At 35.6% G+C, this 12,293-nt stretch overlaps 1 protein-coding gene across 1 annotated transcript in view; it reads right to left on the bottom strand.

Annotated features, from left to right (window-relative positions):
• The window catches only part of FAM155A (family with sequence similarity 155 member A), a 658,250-nt gene that overhangs the window by 203,962 nt on the left and 441,995 nt on the right, over positions 1-12,293 (bottom strand). The gene's annotated exons all lie outside the window — the stretch shown is intronic.

Here is a 12,293-nt window from a genome sequence, read left to right as displayed (position 1 = left end):
TTTATTACCCAGAATGCATTATAGCTATTGACCAGGGTACTGTACCAAGATTTAAAAGCTTAGATATCTCTATTTTTCAAAAGCTCTGTACTAAAAGCTCTGTTCTCAAATACTTTGAAAACTGTAAAGCCACAGGGAACTAAGGAGCTATGTCCATGCATAAATCTGTGTTCATTCTTACTCATAACATTTGTCCTAACATTACCTATTTTCAAATACTTAAGAAATTGGAAAGAATGTCCTATATATCTGAAAAAAGTAAGTGTTTCATAGTAAACAAAAACACTTCGAAAGACCTCAGTGCCATGCAAAACAAATAAGGTACAGTTTAACACAAGATTTTACAACCTAAGAGAAAAACTCTTTCCCTGGATAGAGAATCTGTAGGTTTTACAATAAAATAAGTGGATTCCATTATATAAAAGTAAAATATATCTGGAGGGACTGGTTCTTGTTTTCCACACCTTTTTCATAGTGTGCACAGAATTTCGAAGAGGAATGAATGAGACACAAATGTAAGAGCCTATAAACTGCTGGAATCTGGAAAAAATATTTTGCTTTTACCTGCCATGGCAAAGGTAGCGAGATCATTCAAATCTACTAGAAAAAGAATTCTCAAGTACTGTTGTGGAGCAAGAATTTCTAAAATATGCTATACATTACATTAAATATTCAACTATCCTTAAACCTGTTACAACTGTAAATATTTTTAAAACATCAAGTTTACCATGATACAGTGAAGTGTCAGCATAATGCAGTTCTCAAGCTTCACAGATGAAGTGGTCCTAGAGCTGATTCTCTCCAACCCCCCACCCCAGAACGTGGCCCCTCATGCTTCTCCTGGTACTTGACATTCAGAGACAGGCAGGGCAGCAGGGAGGTGTGACAATGCCTTACAGTTTACCCGTGTTATACGGCTGCTTCCTTTGCTGACATCTCCTGGCTCACTTCCACGTTCCTGCTCTCTCTCCAAAATACTTATCTTCTAAAATAGTATTTAATTTATTCAGCTGTTTATTAATTCATAATTTTTTATATCACCCCACACTCATTCACACTAGCATTTAAGCTGATGTAAGGCAGGATTTTGGCTGTTTTGTTCACTAATACATTGACTTTAATTGTTTAGAATAGTACATGGCATTTAGCACTGTTAAATGAACACTTATTGAGTAGATAAATTATTTCCAGGGAAAAATTTGTAATATTCCTATATAATTTGATGTAACAATTGGGGCTAAGCATTAGGGAATAGAACTTGTTCTTATAGCCCAATTCTTCCATTTTAATATTTTCTCTAAAATATGACTTGCCAGGTACCTAAACATGAGAATAAGACCTCCAAGTTGGTTTTTATTTTTTCATTACATCACTACTTATCTCATGATTTCTGGGTGAGGTTAGTGGTTGGCTCACTTTGGTAGATAAAACCTGTACCCTTGTAGAAGACTCAATGGTAGATAAAACCTATCCCCTTGTAGAATACTCAAAAAGCTTTTTTGCTTTTGACAAGAAGCACAATTTGGCATTGGAAAACTTACAACACTTGGATTTCTGAAACAATTAAGCAAACTGAAGTATGAATAAGTTGCCAAAAAATAGAACAGTAGCCTACAAGCAATAATATTCAAAGCCAATGATATTAGAATTTAGTTGAGGAAAAGTGATTCATGGACATCATTAACTATCCAAGTCCAACCTTGGACAACACTGCCATTTTGCAGATACTACAGGAAAAGCACAACAAACTAAGTAAAATGTCGGGTTTCACAAGAAAATTCAGTAGAATTCTAGTGGACTGTATGAAGCTAAAATAGCAATAGGGCGTTTGCAACACCATCCCTTTTAGACAACCGAAAGACTAGAAACCAAAGTATATCTGCAGCCTAGACAGAATGGGGCAAAGGAAACAAAAAATGTAAAGGCCCTTTTAAAGAATGGAGGGAAAGAGAGAGACTATATTCAACACTTATATTAAAAAGAAAAAAAATCCATAGAGCATGTAATATGTGATGAGCTTTAGGGATAAAATGTAGAAAAAGGAGCTCCCAGGCTGATATAACTATTGTCCTGAAGAAGCAAGTTGTTTGGGGGTGCCAACAGAAAGCTTCTTTTCCTTTCCTCCACTATCCGTTTAAAATTATGCTAAGCCAGTAGTTTCTTGCCCATCTTTGAGGATGAAAATCAGGACAGGTTTCATGAAGCTTCTCCTCATTCTCACATACTAAAACGGTGCTCTAGATACTTTAAGTCACTTCAAGTCATTGCTTCAGTTCAGTAATCAAAATATCCAGTTCACTGTGATAATAAAATTGTAAAACTTTATTTGAATTTAGGATTGCTATTCTGCCTCTTAGCATTGGCCTCTTCAACACCGTTTTGCCTTCTCGTCCTCTCCTTCTTGCTAACCTCTATAATTGACACACTTAAACAGAGCAAGTTTATTGAAGGTGAATCATTCTTCCATGGAGGGCTCCTTGGGGGTGGGAGTGGGATTTAAAGTGCACCAAGGATTCTTTCTCCTTATATATATACTTTAAATACCTAGTAATAACTTGGTCTTGCCAACCTCTATAGGTAGAGGCGACTGGTCAGCTAGCATCACAAAACCAATTGGGACGGGTGTCCTTTTGAATTTTCTATGTGTGGTCTACAATTACAGTTTGTAAGTGGCATCTCTTGTCTTGCAGAATTTGGGGTAAAATAGCTCCATTTCAACATCCTGTTGCATGGAAATCTGCAGGAAGGATTTAGGCAGATGGGGCCTATGAACAATCCATGCAGGAGGCAATGGCTCTGGGAAGACATGGAGTGGATGGTACTATTGAGGGGATAAAGAATGGCTCATTTTAGGAACTGAAACAATGTCAGCATGAGGTGGAGTATACCAAAGTCCAGAGGAAGAAAGGAAGGAAAACATGGAGGGAGGGACAGATGGACAGTGGGAAGGAGTGAGGGAGGGAAAAAAGCATGTTTCAAAATTCTATTATCTAATCCATTGAAGAGAGTTAAGGTTTGATCTGATGTTTTAGTTATTGTAACAGATATATGGGAAAGAAAAAAATCAGTCTTAACTTTGATTTCTACCTTATTCAGCTTTAAAAAATTCTAGAATTACTTTAAAGTGTATTTTTGTTAAGAAAAAGAAGGAAGTGAAAGAGCAGAAGGAAGAGGAGGAAGAAGAGGACGAGGTGATTAATATCGCACCACTCCAGGTCATTTGATTTCTTTATTTGGTTTTATGGGAATTTACCCAGATTTTATGAGAACTTTTCAAACTTATCAATATTTGATATAAGCAGTAGGCCTATAAAAATCTTCATATGAGGTTGGAATGACTAATTTGCAATGTGACATGAAGCAAAATACCTAGCTTCTCTAGGAGAACCTTTTCTCAAGGGGAAAGGGAGGTTATTTAATTTGGAATAATAATTTCATGGTTAAAAGTGTCAATGCTTCCTTCCCCAATGAGCAAGAAAGAACAGAGAAAATTAAAATGAAATAGCTCAATAATAATAATAAAAAAGTAGAGACCATGTTTATGTTAGCCAGCAATAATTTTGATGATTAAATTAACTGTGATATAATATACGTAACTATGTACATTTTAACCCAAATTTCCTAAAAATGAAAAAAAAAAATTTACACACTATTTCTCTATTTAGAACATTGTATCACAGATGTCAAAGAAATGAAGAAGAGACAATCTCAAGATATTTGAGTAAAACAATAAAAAGTAAAATGCTTATTAATGAATATAGATATTATAGCTGAGAAACGAGCATTAAACTGTCTAAGAAATGACTAATTGCAGCCTGGATTGGAGAAGATTCTGTGGTAATGTAACATGTGCATAATGTTACCACCAAAGATATTTCCTGGTTTTGTACTAAGCATTTTAGTAAGTTGTATCACACTCTTCCTTATTAGCATGCACTTTAATAAGTTACTATTTTAGTAGCTGCTCAGGCAAAGGTATTAATTAAAAACTGTAATCTCCATTTTACTAGAAGTCACTAGTTCAGTAACGTATTAAAATGATACTGGAAAATATTTCTACAGCTTTCAGACTAACTCTGGCAGTGAATAGCTAATGAATGTACTTGAGGAAATCTCAGCAACTTAAATAAAAGAGGTTTAATAAATTAGTGTGTTTTTTTGGTGTTAAAACCTCCATGTAAATGTGTAGACTATATGTTTTGCGACCATACTAACTATCACTCAAACTGGGGCACTTTTGAGAGTGAAACTGGGAACTCATAATAATTAGGCTGAGCTAAAGGGGTATAAACAATGACTGTCAGGGCAGACAGGGATGAAGAGACAACCCACGTGACTGCCATCGTAGTGAGGTTGGTGAAGCTGCCATGGTTCTCATTTCTTTAAGGGCAGTGTTTCTTAAGCATCTGCTTCTGAAATTCAAATATACATGCAGAGATATAATAGATTGTTTATATTATTACAAATTCAGAGGAAATTCCATAACCAGAGACTTTTGCTCATGGAAATACTTACGATATGCAAGGTTAAAGGATGGATGCCCAACAGGGCCTTGCCCATAAAGGTGCAAGCCATGCTCAGCGAATGTTGGCAGCCAGAAAGTGGCCTTGAAGGGGCAATGGGAGCAGACGCACAAGCAAGAAATAGAGAAGGAGAAAGGAAAGCAAACAAACCCCACCAAGATGCTTCTTAAGGTCAGCAAAAGTGGCAGGAACGGAACAACTGTGGGATTACAATGGGTACATCCAATGATATCCTACTTTATTAAATCAAACAAATTTTCAGTTCCTGTAACATGCCAGGTGTTAGGAGAGATACAAAAAGTATAATAAGGAATAGTCCCCACCCTAAATAGATAGGTTTGTGGAGGGCCTTCATGAGAAATGAGGGTGTAGATGTTCTAAATAAGACAGATTTTTATATGACAAGAAAATCTAATCTGATTAGTAAATTATGGTTGCCTTTGTGTTCGTGGCAGCAGTAGTTGAAAAGATTTTTTTTAGAGATAATTTTACTGATCACACTAAATGAACTGATTTTACTGGTCACACTTTGCTTTGGTGTCAATTAGAACTGACTGACGAACATGTTCTTTTGTTCAGCCCTTGGGGTGATGCTAGAAGAAATCAAGACCTTCCCAACACTGAGACCATAGCAGCCTAATTAAAAGCCACAGACGTGGGGAAAAGAAAACAGTAAATCTCCTAGTAACTATTAAGAGCTTCCCAGGAAGAGGCAGGCAAAGTAGCATCTCCAAGAATTTAACTTTGAAAGGCCAAAACCCACAAAGCTGAGCCTTTAGATTTGTCACCATGATTTCACAGTAATGTCTTTTTGAGGTTTGTCTCCTTATGTTGTTGCTGCTTTATCAAGCTTTCAGTTTTCTCTTTAACATTCGGTGTTATCAAATGATCTCTCCTATGGCCATTTTCCACACTCAGTTTTGAAGGAGTACAAGAGAGAATGCTTGGAGCACTTCCAATAATAGTGCTCCAGTACTTATAGCTATGCTACCAAGAAGAACTTGGACAATGAGGGGAGAATCCCAGTGTCCCATTACAATGCATCAATACTTAAGGAGACCAGCTGCTAGGTTTGACCACAAGGAGAGCAATGAAAGCAAATGATCATTGTGTCAATGGTAAACTACAAGTTATCTTGGAGACAAGCTTTTCAGGAAAGACCAGATAAGAGTTAATAAGATACTGAAAAGGCATCATTAGCAATTAAGCGAAGAACTGGAATAAAATGCTATAGTGTCATCCTTATTGATTTAAGTTAATAATATCAGAAAAGGAAGTACGATTCTCTTCTGCTGTAGTAGACAAGGGTTTAGGGAAAGTCTTCATTCAGTAGATTTTTATCCTCCACTTCAGGCATTCTGTGGAAATTTTTTGGCATGTGAAAATGGACTTTTGGGTCAAGATGATCAAGTAGAAACTCATCAATATTAATTGATTTATTGTTACTGATCAGACTATATATATTCATCTAAGGTCAACTCTTTAAATCACTTAAGATAATGGCAGAGGTCAAAGAAAGTAATGTGGCTACTGAAGTCATCTTTGGAGGATAAAACTCTACTCTTTTGGAAGCTCTAACATCTGGGATCACTGGCTCAAAGTTCTGGTTTTCATTACTCGGTGTATTGTGCACATCACTTGAGTGTCTCTAAGCACCACGACAGCCATCTCACTAGGGACATTACAAGGACCACTGCAACAAGGACTATTCCTAGAGCCTACTGTTTCAGCGTCCATCCACAGGATTCTGCTTCTCTTGCTGACTCCAGCAGTGCTGGTGACTGCTTTCTTCCTGCTGCTTGTGCTTTCCATCTCTTCTCTAGGATTGAGAGATTACAAGAGTAGAAAAATTCTTATAGATGCTCCAAGATTCTAACTTTGTTCTGTTTGTTCTTGACATTCAGGTAAAACAGCCTGCTATGGAATGCCAAGCAGACTATGGACTTTGAAATGCTTTGCAAACTTAATACACCCACCTGGTACTTTTAAGTTAGCCTGCCAGGTCCACTATTCACAAATAGGTGTTAAACAACAAAAATTATTCCCAAACATTCGTATGTCATTGGAGGCAATCACCCAGGATTCTGTTCATTTTATGTCTAAGCTGTTTTTCAATCTGCCAGAGTTTCTGTCTATATCTGAACATTACTTTTGTATTAGCATGTAGCTTCCTACACTTTGATTTTTGTAGATCCTGAAAAAAACATGGCTTTGGCTTTATTCCTTAGCTCCATATTTCTCGAGAAGAATAGTCTATTACAGTTTCCAGTTTTAGGCCCTAAGAACCTAATCACTGGCTCTAGCCTACTTAACTAGTAATCACGAAAAGAGAGGTTACATTAGCGTTTAATATTAATATGACTTTCTATATAGAGAGAATGTCAACATTCTAGAAGTAACCCAGGGATTGGCATATAAGGCTTTCACTTTTAGTATAAATGATGACCATCTTGAAAAGAGGTTAAAATTGGAGTGTCTAATATACTGTTATATAATTGATCCTAGTACAGATGAACTTGACTGATATTCATTCATTCTCCCTCCACCAGCTTGACAGTGTTCCAGAAGCAGAGAAATAATGGGCAATTCCTACTTCACCCTGATTGTCCTTTTAAAAAAAAGACTGGTACTGGTATTTTTTTTTTGCCCCTAAAGTTCATGGTAAAGGTCATAATCTTCACCTTTAAAAATATATTTTCAAGGAAGAAGTGTGGAATGCAGCTCCTTGTAAAATTATCATATATATATATCCATCCAGAGTAGTAACTACAGAAGCTTAACATTGGTAAAATACAGATTTCTCCCCATTATCAAATAGACTCAGAAAAGGGAGATTTTTTTTTCCCTCAACCAAGAAAAAAGTGACTTAGAATCATAGATGTTAGCAGTTGTGGTTAACTTAGGCATTAAAAAAATTTAAAAATCCAAACAATATAGAATAAATGGACAATAGAAAGAGCAATGTTCAAGAACATATAGTGTCCATTCAAAGACACTTCTGGAAAGTGGATGAAAGCATTTTAAAATGGTCGTTCTTACTGTTACTCATGTGTGGAAGCAATAATTATAGCAGGTTATGCTAGATGGGAAATTCATTTATTTTTAATTAGTAGTATCTCTTCCAAAATACTAATTATTTCCCCATGTTATTAATGGTAATAAAACCTGACCTGTTAATACAGAGTATATATTTTGATATCCAGGAGAGTGTTGATTACTAATATACCCTTCAACACATAGTACAATGTCTCGTATGTAGTTGTACTTACAGACATTTGCTCTATGAATGAATGAATGAGGAAATGAAAATGAATAAAGTGTAGGAAAATATAAATAATACACTCCTCTAAGTGCAAGAGAAGGGAAAAACACTATCATTCTCTATGAATTTTTTACCAATTAGAAAACTGATTTCTTCACTGTTGACACTGAGCATTTCTACATTTAAGGAAGGCTGAATTCAGGGGATTGTAGAAAGCTTCTGTGTTTGTAGCAGAACATCACAATGCTGAAAACACTGACTCTGCACACACACAGACATACACATGGAGGGCATGCACACACATGTACACACACTATAATAGAGACAAGTTAGCACTTACTTTGGAATGAACAACAGAACACTCAATACAGTGAAATGCTTAACATTTATAATTCACCCAACCTGTCCTTCCCTAAAAAATTAACTGAAAACTAAAAAAATACACATAAGTGTACCACACTCACTGCCTAAGAGAGAAGAAATAATTCCAGTTGTTGGAAGAGAAAGGTCCCGCTCTCCTTTCTGCTCAGCTGTAGTGTTCCTCAAAGCTACGTGGCCCCTGATCCCCTCTCCAACATGATACATTATGATGAACAGTTTGCTTCCAGCACGCTGTTGATGCAAATCACCTCATTTCCCATTGATTGCCTAGAAGAATCCAGATCTGTTTCAAATTTCAACATTCCCAGAATTTAAAGTACTGAGGACAGCCCTGAAATGTATTACCAAGAGAAAATAAGTAGCTCAATATCCTAATTTGTAGTATGAGTTTCTATAAACATGTCTATTTAATTGCTTTGATTCTTTCCTCATAAATATATAATAAAAGAGACCAAAGAAAAGCAAACATGGAAAGAAAAAAGAACAACGAGGTATTCAATAAGTATAGCATTTTCTGTACCATTTTGTTGCAAAGTGGAATAATTTATATATAAAATGATCTGCCCAGTAAATTCATTGCATAATAATGCCCTTTTTAAGAGACCATGTTTCATTTTAAATATATTTACTAGATCATAGTGTATAATAAAAGTGACACAAATTAAAATTTTGCTAATGATTGTGCAATGTTGTTCATGTAATCCTATGTTAACTTTATACCTGTAACTCAGAACTGGGTACTATGCTTCATGCATGTAATTGTTTAACAAATTATTTGCAAATTATCTATTTAGCTTTTAATACAAAATTATGCATATTTGGCCTAATTATTAATATATGAATATATGAATTTAGGCTATTATCAATTATTTTTGCTAATTGAGGCATGGATTATTCCACAGAGTAGCTGAGTTTTTAAAATAGTAGATGATTTACTTGGTAGCTATTTCCTTCTCTGTAATTATGTTTAGTTTAGGCAAATTTTAAGAATAATTTGCATTTACAGAATAACTATCAACAGGGAGGAGATAGTCTTTAACTGTGCTTTTTGGCAGTGGTTCTAAACTTGAGCATGCGTGGGAATCATCTGGAGGACTTGTTATAACACAGATTCCTGTGTTTCTGATTTAGGAGATCTGGGCTGGGGCGTGAGAAACGATTTCTGACAAGTTTTGATTGATAGTGATGCCGCTGGTTTGGGAACCACACTTTAAGAATCTTTAAGACAAACTTAAGCCCAGGGTGATTCCTAACATTGGAATTCGAGGTGTAGGTCACCAGTAGTTAACATTTACAAATGTAGAAAACAATATCTCTCTCATCAGATGTTTCAAATAAAAAATCGGTGAATTCCAGAAATAGTTTAATTTTTTTAACAAATTCATGAAATCACAGAAAAGCTTTTTGAAATTAATTCTTAGTGGGACAGCTGACATTCTTGTTGTTTTAAATTACTTTCATTCAGTTTCAATTCCAAACTTTCATGCACCTTATGAAAAGTTTTCTACTGAGCAGATTGTTGAAACAGTTTAGCCTTTGAAGATGTACTTTGCAAATTATTCCAAGTATTCTACTAAGCAGTATTGAGCTTTTTTGAAGACAAAACCTCTATATTTTTGCTATCTTTGATCAAAATAAAGTGGAACTCTTTATTCAAAATATTCACCTTTATTTTTTCTAAAATGTGCATTTCATTTATCTAATAAATAACACTAATAAATCGAAAATTTTCCTTTTATTTAACTTGACTTAACATTATGATAAATTTTACTTTTTATATTTAAGGATCTCTTATAGTCTTTTGTAATGATATACTTTATTAAATAAATCTTGGCATATCACTGTGCTCAAAAGTAATTCTCTGGAGACGTTTTATTGAGACTGCCTGATAGATACCCCTTCCTCAATGACATTACAAGCACATGTCATTTTATTGTGCTTCACTTTATTGCACTTAATCGATTATGAGATTTTTACAAATTGAAGGTTTGTGGCAATCCTTTGTCAAGCAAGTCTATTGGTGCCGTTTTCCAACAGCATGTGCTCACTTCCTGTCTCTGTGTCATATTTTAATTAAGGTATGCACATTGTGTTTTTAGACATGATGCTACTGCACACTTAATAGACTACAGTATAGTGTAAACATAACTTTTATATGCAGTGAGATAAGAAAAAATTTATTGTAGTGGTCTAGAAACGAGCCCACAATATCTCCAAGTTATGTCTTTATTCAGATACAGAATTATCTGAGATGTGCTCCAAGAACTTTGAAAAATAAATTTTTTTAATCATATGTATATTATGTTTGGCCAACATGTAAAACTTTGTTGAACATAGGAAACCTAAATTCAACCCTGGGATGCTAAAATATTTAGTTTTCTGTTCCACTAAAGAGTATCCTCCCTTTTAAAAATTAAACCTGAAATATATCATAACAAATATTGGAGATATGTTAAAGCAAATTACTATTTTGTTACTGGTTTTGATATAACAGGCCTTTATCTGGAGTTGCTCAGTTCCATGTAAAGGGAAAACAAAACAAATCGTGCATCTCTAAAATAAACAGAGCATTTGTAAATTATTGTCACTCAACTGGAAAAGTTATTGCTTTAAAAAACCATGTTGAACTCCTTTTCCTGCAGTAATAATTGCGCATCAGCTCTAGTGGCACGCAACTGGATATTTGTGATTGCATATTGCATTTAGAATAGTGATAAACTCATCACCAAACCCATGTTGGAGAGGTTGGAATTAACAAGGACTTCTGATACAATCAATTTGACTTTTAAATTGTTTTTAAATCAGTTAAGTAATTTATTCATTTTAACATCAGGCTAAAGACTGTAAAATGGTCCTGACATCCCCACTTCCCATACTTATGCATATGTGTAATCCCTTCCCTTGATGCGAACTGGCCAAGCAACTTGTTTCTGGCAAAGATGATGGATGCCATTTACGGAATTAGGTTACACAGGATAGCGACTTCCATCTTGCTGGCAGACTCTCCTTGATGGCTTTGAGGAAACAAAAAGCCACATTGAAGAGTCCCGTGTGGTAAGAAACTGAGGGCGATTCCAGCCAATGAAGTCCTGAGTCCAACAACCCTTAAGCAACTGAATCCTGTCAACAACCAAGCAAGCCTGGAACCTGTCAAGCCTTTAGATGAAACCCAAGCCCTGACATTATTCCCTGGCTTACTTCTGGGTATATAAGTCTTTAAGCGATGTTAGCTGGTAAATATGTTAATCAAGGGTATCATATGCTTCAACCAGGTCTTCTCTGGGTGACGACACGGAGGAAAATGGGCTTTGGAGTCAGAGATGAACCCCTCTAAGTCTCAGTTTCCTCACGACTAAAATGAGATTATATTTTTCTTGTTTCAGAGGGTGGTAGGAAGTACATGAAGTGACTATATGTTCACTTAGCAGTTATCTGGTAATTTCTTTACTATTCTAAAGAAAACATATAGTCCATTACTTTTAGGTTTGTGCTTAGTTCAGACCACTGTGTCCTTCTGCCAGATCAATTCATCATCTTCCCAGCAAAATCCACTGACCCATCAGGCTCCAGAACGAACCATACAGGGAGTGCTCTCCCTGAGGTAGGAGTTTTCTCACCAGCAAGATACCCTGCAGGACTGATGCTTTAACCTCCAACTTGATTGATTACAGCTTCTTGGCACAACCTGGGTTCTGGACCTCCATATCTAACCCCTAACTTTGCTTCCCACCTTTTCTTTGTTCCTCTTGCTCTAAGGTTTTACATTGTTTCCATAATCCCTTAAGGTTTGGATGGAAGGAGGGGTGATCGTGGAAACATATACAAGTATACTTTCAAACTTTTGTGCTTAAAAATTATTCTGAGATAATTTGTTATATTATCTGCTATCTAAGTCTCCTCTGTAGTGAATGTATTTCCTCTAACAGAGCATACCAAGCAACTGGTGGGAATCCCACTGAGTGAAGAGACTGGACTAAACTGGTCTGTGAGGAAAAGTAGCATGTCTGAAATGATTGTTTTCCAGACTACTCCATTACTGCTTATTTGGCATTTTAAATGCATAATTCAACATTTTAATTGTGCTCTGAAGATGGAAAAGCATATATTTTTCATAGTTCATATGACAT

This window comes from Choloepus didactylus, chromosome 12, assembly GCF_015220235.1.
Source record: "Choloepus didactylus isolate mChoDid1 chromosome 12, mChoDid1.pri, whole genome shotgun sequence".
NCBI lineage: Eukaryota > Metazoa > Chordata > Mammalia > Pilosa > Megalonychidae > Choloepus > Choloepus didactylus.
The sequence above is the reverse complement of the archived record's forward strand: the minus strand, read 5'-3'. Positions and strand labels throughout refer to the sequence as shown.